Genomic DNA, 8434 nt, shown 5'->3' on the forward strand with positions numbered 1-8434 from the left:
TCAGAGCTTCCCAGAGTGGCGCCCTGGGATATACTGAAGTCTGCACAGGCGACAGAAACCTACCAAAAATTAAAGATCCAGTTTGGTCTTAATCCAAAACTCATCTTTTGGACCCGGTGCTAATCATATTTTGTTACTGCCCCAGAAAAATCTCTGTTTGATAGAACTCCTGGTGGTCCTTATAAAGCTTCTGTCCAATAATCAGCTTTTGTGGTGTGACTTGGTCCTGGCAGTGATGGAAACCTGTGTGCTATAGGCTCAGGGCATTTTAACAGAAAAGGTTTCAAAAACCAAAATGATCTAATACCTTCTGAGCCTAGAAACATGTCGTTCACTCGACCTGGAGCCCTGCCCCCTCCTCACCCCGTAGCATCTTACTCATCAATTTTTCAGATCACAAGTTGCTACTTACAGCTCCCCAACATAGCCTGTCCTATTTATTTACTTGTCTCCCCTTGCACTAGACCAAAGAGAGCAAGGACCACGCCTTGTTTTGCTCATCTCCAAACCCAAGCCCCAGGTCTAGTGTAGAAGGCACTTAACAAATAATAGCTAACCTTTATAGACCTACTATGTGCCAGGGTCATGCTAAGTATGTCATATGCATTAATCACTTAATCCTTTCAACAACTTAATCCCCATTTCACGGATGAATGAATTAAGATATAGAAAGTCCAAGAATCTAAAAGATCAAATATACCAAGCTAGTCAATGACAAAGCTCAGATTTAAACCCAGATGGTTGAACTCCAAAACTGAAACTCTTGGTTAATTAATATGATGGTGGTTGACTGATTGACAGTTCAGTTTATGGCCTGTGGAGCAGCCTCACACACCATCTACCTGCTGGAAATTAGAGCTAATCCTGATGGGGCAGGGCTAATCAGAATGTCCAGTCAGCCTGGCCAGAGCACCAGACTTTAGAGAGATGCAGGCGACCCTGGGAAAGAAGGAGCTTTGGAGACAGCCTTGAGATTACATCCTGGCTCCATCACTTATGGGTCTTCCACCTGCTAGGTAGGTTGGTAATTGCTACCCTCAAGAAGACTGTAAAGATGAGATGACCTCTGTACATGGAACAACCTACCATGGAGTCTCATACCTGGCAGCAGATACACAGCACACATTTCTTTCCTTTCTTTAATTTCTTCTATCATCTCAATCTGAAGACTATCTAATAAGGCTCTAGCTTTTTCTAACTAGCATTCTCTAGCTGAGATACAAAGGCAGCTGTGGCCTCTGCTCATGTCTGCCTGCTCCCTGCCTGAACACGTCCCCTGCTATTCTAGCTCATCTCTCATCGAGGGCCTTTCCCTTTTTCCAAGGTAGCTAGGATACACTCATTGGGCCTGGCCCTGAATTCCCTGGGGTAGACAAAGCAGGGCCTTGGACAGGTGGCCACATAGGAAAGCTGAAAAGGACAGAAACAATAGAAAAATTTGTCTGGAGAATGGGAGCAAGGCAAGCGAAGCCCTCTCCTCTGATAGTTCAAAAGCGGAAAGGAGAGACAAGGGGGAGGCTTTTTCTTTCCCTCCCTCCCTCCCTCCCTTCCTTCCTTCCTTCCTTCCTTCTCTTTCCTTTTCTTTTTTCCTGTCTTTTCATCCCTCCCTTCATTTCTTTCTAGATAAAGATCAGCTTTTTTATGAAGGACTGAATGACTGAGATTCCAGATGATCTGAATTTTGACTGAGACCCAAGGGGCAAGCTATTGCTGTATGTTTAAGCATAAGGAAAAAAAAAGTTAAAAGCATCTCCCCATGGGTCTGTCTGTGGTTGAGTAAACTTCCCACTTGGCAATGAAAGCAACTGTCAGAACCTCACCTGCCAGGGCAATGGGCCACTTATTTCTGAGGTCACTCTCCTAAGCACTGGTGAGAAGAGGGGATATGTACATGGAGAGAGTCCAGGTAAAGATCTGGACTCAAATGTCCCCTCCTTATAGATAGGCCTCCTGATTTCCTCTTCTTTTTTTTCTGATTAAAAGATTTTTCCAATGAACATGGGCACATAGTGAATAATTCAGGCCATAAAGAGCAGAGTGAAAAGTAAGCCTTCTTTCCATCCCAGTTCTCAGGTTCATGGTACAACTATTGTCTTCTTTCCCCCAATGTATTATGCAACTTCCAACCTCCAGTCCAGGCATTTCTCTTCTCATGAATTATTTCAATCACCAAATATGTAGTGAGTCCTTCTATGTGGTAGGATTAGACTAGGCACTGAGGATACCATGATAAGCATAGAGACACAGTTTCCGGCCTCAGGGAGTCTACAGTCTAGATGGGGAAGAGTGTCAATAAACAAGTAATTGCATATGCATAATTATTTAACTATGTAATTGTGAAAAATGCCACCAAGGAAAATCACAGGCATATATCATGCCTGGCCAAGGAAATGACATTAAAGCTGGTGCCCGAAGGATGAGTAAGAAGTTAAAACAAAAAGGAAGAAGTTTTCCTGCCAGTGAGAACAGCATGTGTAAAGGCCCGGCAGAAGAAAGGTATTTGGCAGAAGGGGTTGGGAGAAGGCAGGTGTGGCTGCACAGAGTGGAGGGAGGTGTAAGGTGAGGCTCAAGGGCAGATGAAGCTGCCTCACACAGTGGTCTCTAAACTGAGCCCATCAGCCCAAAGCTCTCCAGAGCTGTCTTCACAACAAGACCCCGTGCCAAGCACTTCAGAGAAATCAAAAACCTTTCAGAAGGTACCAAAAAAAAAGGTAAGAAGATGAATCTAGTGCTAACAGCATGGGATTTGAGCCGGTGGGGCAGAACTATGCTCCCGTGCTGTAGGAGCCAGGGCAGAAGGCCTCGCCAGGCTGCTCTGGAGAAAATGTGTTTTGGGAATGAAATGCTTACTATTGTGTGTCCTCAAGCAAATCGATTACTCCTCCCTGTCTTGGGCTCCTGATTAAGTACAAAGATGTGAGGTTGGAGAGCAGGGGCTAACATGATGAAAACAATGTGCTTGATCTTTTTAACTGAAATTTTTATTGAGATAATTATAGATTCACATGCAGTTGTAAGAAATGATACAGAAAGATCTCTTGTCTGCTTCAATGATAGCTATGTTACAATGTTTCAATGTTAACCAAACTGTGGTATAGGTATATACCCAAAATAATTGAAAGCAAGGTCTTGAAGAGATTTGCAAACCCACATTCATAGCAGCATTATTCCCAATAGACAAGAGGTAGAAGCAACCCAAATGCCCATCGATGAATGAATAGATAAACAAAATGTAGTTTATACATACAGTGGAGTATTATTCAACCTTAAATAGGAGGGACGCTCTGACCTGAGCTTCAGAAACCTTGAGGCTGATATTACGTAAGCAAAATGGACCAATCACAAAAAAAACAAATACTGCCTGATTCCACTTAAAAGATACCTAGAGTATTGTTAACAACCATTTGATCAATAAATATGAGAGATGCCCTCTCAAAAAAAAAAAAAAACCAGTATAATCTATTCAGTTGCTACGGTTAGAAGCTAGCTCTGGCCACATGCTCTAAGGAAAGAGTCAATAAATCCTACAGCACTGCCTTCAAGATTTCAAAAAAAAAAAAAGATACCTAGAGTAGTCAAATTCAGAGAGACAGAAAATAGAATTGTGGCTGTCTGGGGCTGGGGAGAAGGAGGAATGGGGAGCTAATTGTTTAATAGGTACAGAGCTTCAGCTAGGCAAGGTGAAGAGTTCTGGGGCTGGGTACACAACTGTGACTAGATGGACTTAACATAAGTGACCAGTAGGCTTAAAGATGGTTAAGATGGCAAATTTTATGTTATGCATTTTACCACCACTAAATAATCAACAACAAAACAGTAGTATAATATCACAACCAGGATACTAACTGACAGAATCCTCTCATCCTATTTAGATTTCCCCAGTTTTACTTGTACTAATTTGTTTGTGTGAGTGTATTGATCTATATTTATCAGTAGTGTATTGTATTTATTGTCTGTGTAGGTTCCTGCATCCACTCCACAGTGGAGACACAGCACACCCCATCACCACAAGGGCCCTGTGTTGCCTTGGGTAACCACACCCACCTCCCTCCTGCCTCTCCTCTTCATCCCTCACCCTGACAACCACTCATCTGTCCTCTGTTCCTCAAATTTTGTCATTTCAAAGATGTTATATAAATAGAATCATACAGTATGCAATCTTTTGGAATTGACCTATCCCCCTCCAAATTTCCTGGAGAAACATCCAGGTTGTTGCATGGAACGGTAGTTTATTACTTTGTGTTATTAAGCAGTATTCTACGATATGTACGTACTAACAGCACTATGTTTTGACTCTTCACCTGTTGAGAGACATCTGGGTTGATTCCAGTTTGGGACTATTATAAATAATGTTGCTATGAACATTTGTACACTAGCTTTTTGTGTAAACATAAGGTTTTATTAGTCTGGGATAAATGCCTAAGAGAGCTATTCCTGGGTTATATGGTGGTTGAATATTTGAGGTTATATTTTCAAGAAACTTCTAAACTGTTTTCCACAGTGGCTGCACCACGTGCATTCCCAATAGCAATACAAGAGTGATCCAGATTTCACTGGTTTTAATGTGCATTTCCTAATAGTTAAATAATATTCAACATGAAAGGTGTTTGCTTTTTTGTAATTTTTTTACCTTTTCCGGGAGCTTTTTCTTCATGTCTTTTACCGATAGTCTAATTGGATTGCGTGTTTTTTACACTTGAGTTCAAGAGTTCTTTATATATTCTACATTCTAATCATTTGTCAAATATGTGGTTTGCAAATAACACTTTCTTCCATTGGGTTGCTTGCCTTTCCGTTGTCTGCATGAGGGCTCTCACAGAGCAAATGTTTTGTATTTTGATGAGATCCAGTTTATCAATTTTTATTTTTATTCATCGTGTTTTCGATGAATAAAACTTGAAACACTCAAGTCTAAGATACTGACTGAGTTTCCACTTTTTTTTTCCTAAATGTTTTATAGTTTTACACTTTACATTTCAGTCCATGATCCATTTTGATTTAAATTTTATGTAAGGTGTAAGACGTACTTATTAAGTGTCACGATCAGACTATTAGATTTATCAGTCAACAGCATGGCTGCAAAAAAAAAAGCCTACCTTAAAACCCTTTGCTAGAATGCTTTACACTTTCCACAGAATAGAAACTAAAATAACCTGTTATACAATTAGTCACATACACAATCCTTCAGGTTTTTGCACACACACAGGAACATTGTCTAGAACGTGTCTTCTCTGTAGCAGCCTGGCCCTGCCACCACTGTGTTTGGCTGAGTCCACAGATCTGCTGTGACCCACAGCTTCCCTGTCACTCCTCAGGCTTTGCTCTCCTGCTAAGCTCCGTTTCCTGGCTCAAGGTAACCAAAACTGCTGCTCTCACAGCTGCTGCGGCTGCTGGGCTGCCAGAGCCACCTTGGTTCTGGGGGGTTTGGTAAAGTGCTGGCCTCCAGCACCAGAGAAGCCAGAACTTTTGCCTCCAAAGTTTCCTCCTTTCACAGCCCCCAGATTTGAAGACTAATTGTAATTACCAAAATCACTATAGCTTCCCTCACCCCCAAAATTGCCTCCATTATTACCAGATCCATCACAGCCTTCCCCACTGCCACCGTATTAGCCACCATCATGCCTGCCCCCAAGGCCTTCTCGACCACTGAAGATTCCCCCATGACCAAAGCTGTCACTGCCACCCAAATCACCTCTACGGCCACCACCAAAAGCTCCCAGAATCACTTCAGCCTCTGGCTGCATGAAGCACTAGCCGTGTCTTGCTTAGATAGGGTTCCCTGACTTCACAGTTGTGGCCATTCACAGTACAGTTTTCTCTTTCTTTTTTTCCAGCTTTATTGAGATGGAATTGGCAAAAAAACATTGTGTGAGTTTAAGGTGTACAGCATGATCTGATGTACATATATATTGTGAAATGATGACCACATTAAAGTTGGTTAACACCTCCATCACCTAGGTACTGTGTGCATGTGGGGGGGTGGGGGGAGGTGGTAGGAACTTTTGAGATCTATTCTCTTAAGGAATTTCAAATATATAATACAGCATTATTTGCTAGAGAAACCATGTGTGCCTGAAATCCCCAGAACTTATCCATCTTACACCGACAGTGGTGTTTCCTGAGTCACAGCCTTGTCTGTGGAGCCACAGTCATAAGTTTCCCAGGCAAAGTCCCTCCTCTTGCCACTTGCCTTGGTCAGTCAGGATTTCAGTCACTTCAATTCTCCCATTCTGTTTGAAATCATCTCTTGGCGGATGGTCTTCAGAGTCCCCTCTAATGCCATCAACAAAATCCTTTTTCAGTTGAGCGGGCATGTGGCCTTTGAGAACTTCTCTTGAGACAGTCTTGCATGTGCCCATGGCCTGGCACACACCGCGGCACCCGCCTCCTTACACACAGTCCCTGGAGCTGCTGTGTACACCTCTCCTTACTACTCCTTACTTCCCCACCGCTCAGAACAACTCCTCAGACCCTCGGTGGCTGCGTGAACGTTCAGCCCTCCCACGAAGAGCTTCTGCAGCTGCTGGGCTCTTCGGGAGTCTCTGACACAACAGGAAGGCTGTGGAAGGGGAGCCCCTGGGATGCTTAACAGCACTGACCGCAGGCGGAAAATGAGTCTGCTGGATGTTCAGTCATCACCTCTCTCTTCCTCACTACTCACTCCCACACACAGAGGCATTCCCCTCCCCTGGCTCTGTTAGGGCAGGCAAGGTTAGGTTTTGCTTTATATAAAGTAAATTTGTATTAAGTCTTTTAGAAACCATGCACTGGATTGGTCAAGTATGGGCCAAATCCTCCGAGGGGACTAGAGATGCTCTAGGTGTCCTCAAAACAAGTTTGGGAACCATTGCACCAGACGCCTTTAGGAGTTTGATGTATTGTTGCTTTTCTGATTCACTCATGGATTCCACTTTACAACTCATCACACTAGTACTTGTAGTAAATAGGTATGGTAGCTAGGCATGTGCCAATGGCTGTGCACTATTCATCTCTTTTTGTCCTCCAATATGCCTGCGACAGGGGTATTTTTAAGCCTATTTTACAAATAAGGAACTTGAGGATGAAAGAAGTCCAATAACTTGCCCAATAGGAGAACTGGAATTTGAATCCAATCTTTCTGATTTTAAAGCTTGTGCTGAAAGTGGAAAAACAACCTACAGAATGGGAAATAAATTTTGCAAATCATATATCTGAGCAGGGAGTTATAGCCAGAATATATAAAAAACTCGTAACTCAATGATAGAAAATGGGCAAAGACATGAAGATATGCAAAATGGCCAAAAAGCACAGTAAGAGATGCCAGATGCCATTAACCATCAGGTAAGTGCAAACCCAAATGAGACACCACTCACACCCACTAGGGTGGCTGTCATATCAAAAAGAAAAGACTAACAGGTTTGGGCCTGATGTGGAGTGTATGTGGGATCCTCACACACTCTTGATGGGAATATGAAAAGGTGCAACTCCTTTGGAAAACAATCTGGCTGTTCCTCAGATGGTTAAAACAGAGTTACCACAAGACCCAGAAATTCCAACCCAAGAGAAATGGAAACAAATATTTTATGTAAAGGTTCATAGCAGTATTATTCACAGTAGCCAGAAACCAGAACAACTCAAATGTCCGCCAATTGATGAAGGAATAAAATAAAATGTGGCATATCCCTCCAGTGGAGTACCATTTGGCAATAAAAAGAAATGAAGTACTGATACATGCTGTGATCTGGTTGAACCTTGAAAACATCATGCTCACTGAAAGAAGCCAGTCACGAAGGACCACATAGTGTTTGATATCATTTATATGCATCCAGAAGAGGCAAATCCACAGAGAGTAGAGGACTGGTTGTCTACAGCTAGGGGTAGTTGGGAGGAAATAGGTAGTGATGTTCATGAATAGAGGTTTATTTTTGAGATGATGAAAACATTCTAATATTGATTTGGGTGACAGTTGCATAACTCAATGAATGTACTAAACAGCACTGAACTGTATTTGAATGACGAATGGTATTTGAATCACATGATAAGTGGTATTTGAATTATAAATCAGCAAAGCTGTTATAAAAAATATTAAGACCTGTGTTACTACATGGCTTCTCGGGGACTCAGTTCCTCCTTCAGTCAGTTGCTCAACAAATATTTATTAAATGCCTACCAGGCACCAGGCATGATTCTGGTCGCTGAGGATACAGTGGTTTATAAGCCAGACAAAGGCTGTGCCCTCATGAAGCTTACATTCTAATGAAAGTGGGCAGAATATAAACAAATAAATTTTAGAGAGACCATTTCAGATATTGATACATACTATAAGAAATTAAATGGGGGTTTTAAAATACAAAATGACTGGGTTGAAGGGACAGTGAGGTACTTTAAATAGTGTTGCCAAGCAAGGCTTCTTTGAGGAGGTGACCTTTGAGTTATTCATTCATTCAGCAAACTT

The 8434-nt window shown here is 42.1% G+C and overlaps 1 pseudogene; it reads right to left on the reverse strand.

Moving 5' to 3' along the window:
* Nucleotides 1-5295: 5295 nt before the first annotated feature.
* LOC130682696 (heterogeneous nuclear ribonucleoprotein A1-like) lies at nucleotides 5296-6369 on the reverse strand (annotated as a pseudogene).
* Between the last annotated feature and the right edge of the window lie 2065 nt (nucleotides 6370-8434).

This window comes from Manis pentadactyla, chromosome 2, assembly GCF_030020395.1.
Source record: "Manis pentadactyla isolate mManPen7 chromosome 2, mManPen7.hap1, whole genome shotgun sequence".
Lineage (NCBI taxonomy): Eukaryota > Metazoa > Chordata > Mammalia > Pholidota > Manidae > Manis > Manis pentadactyla.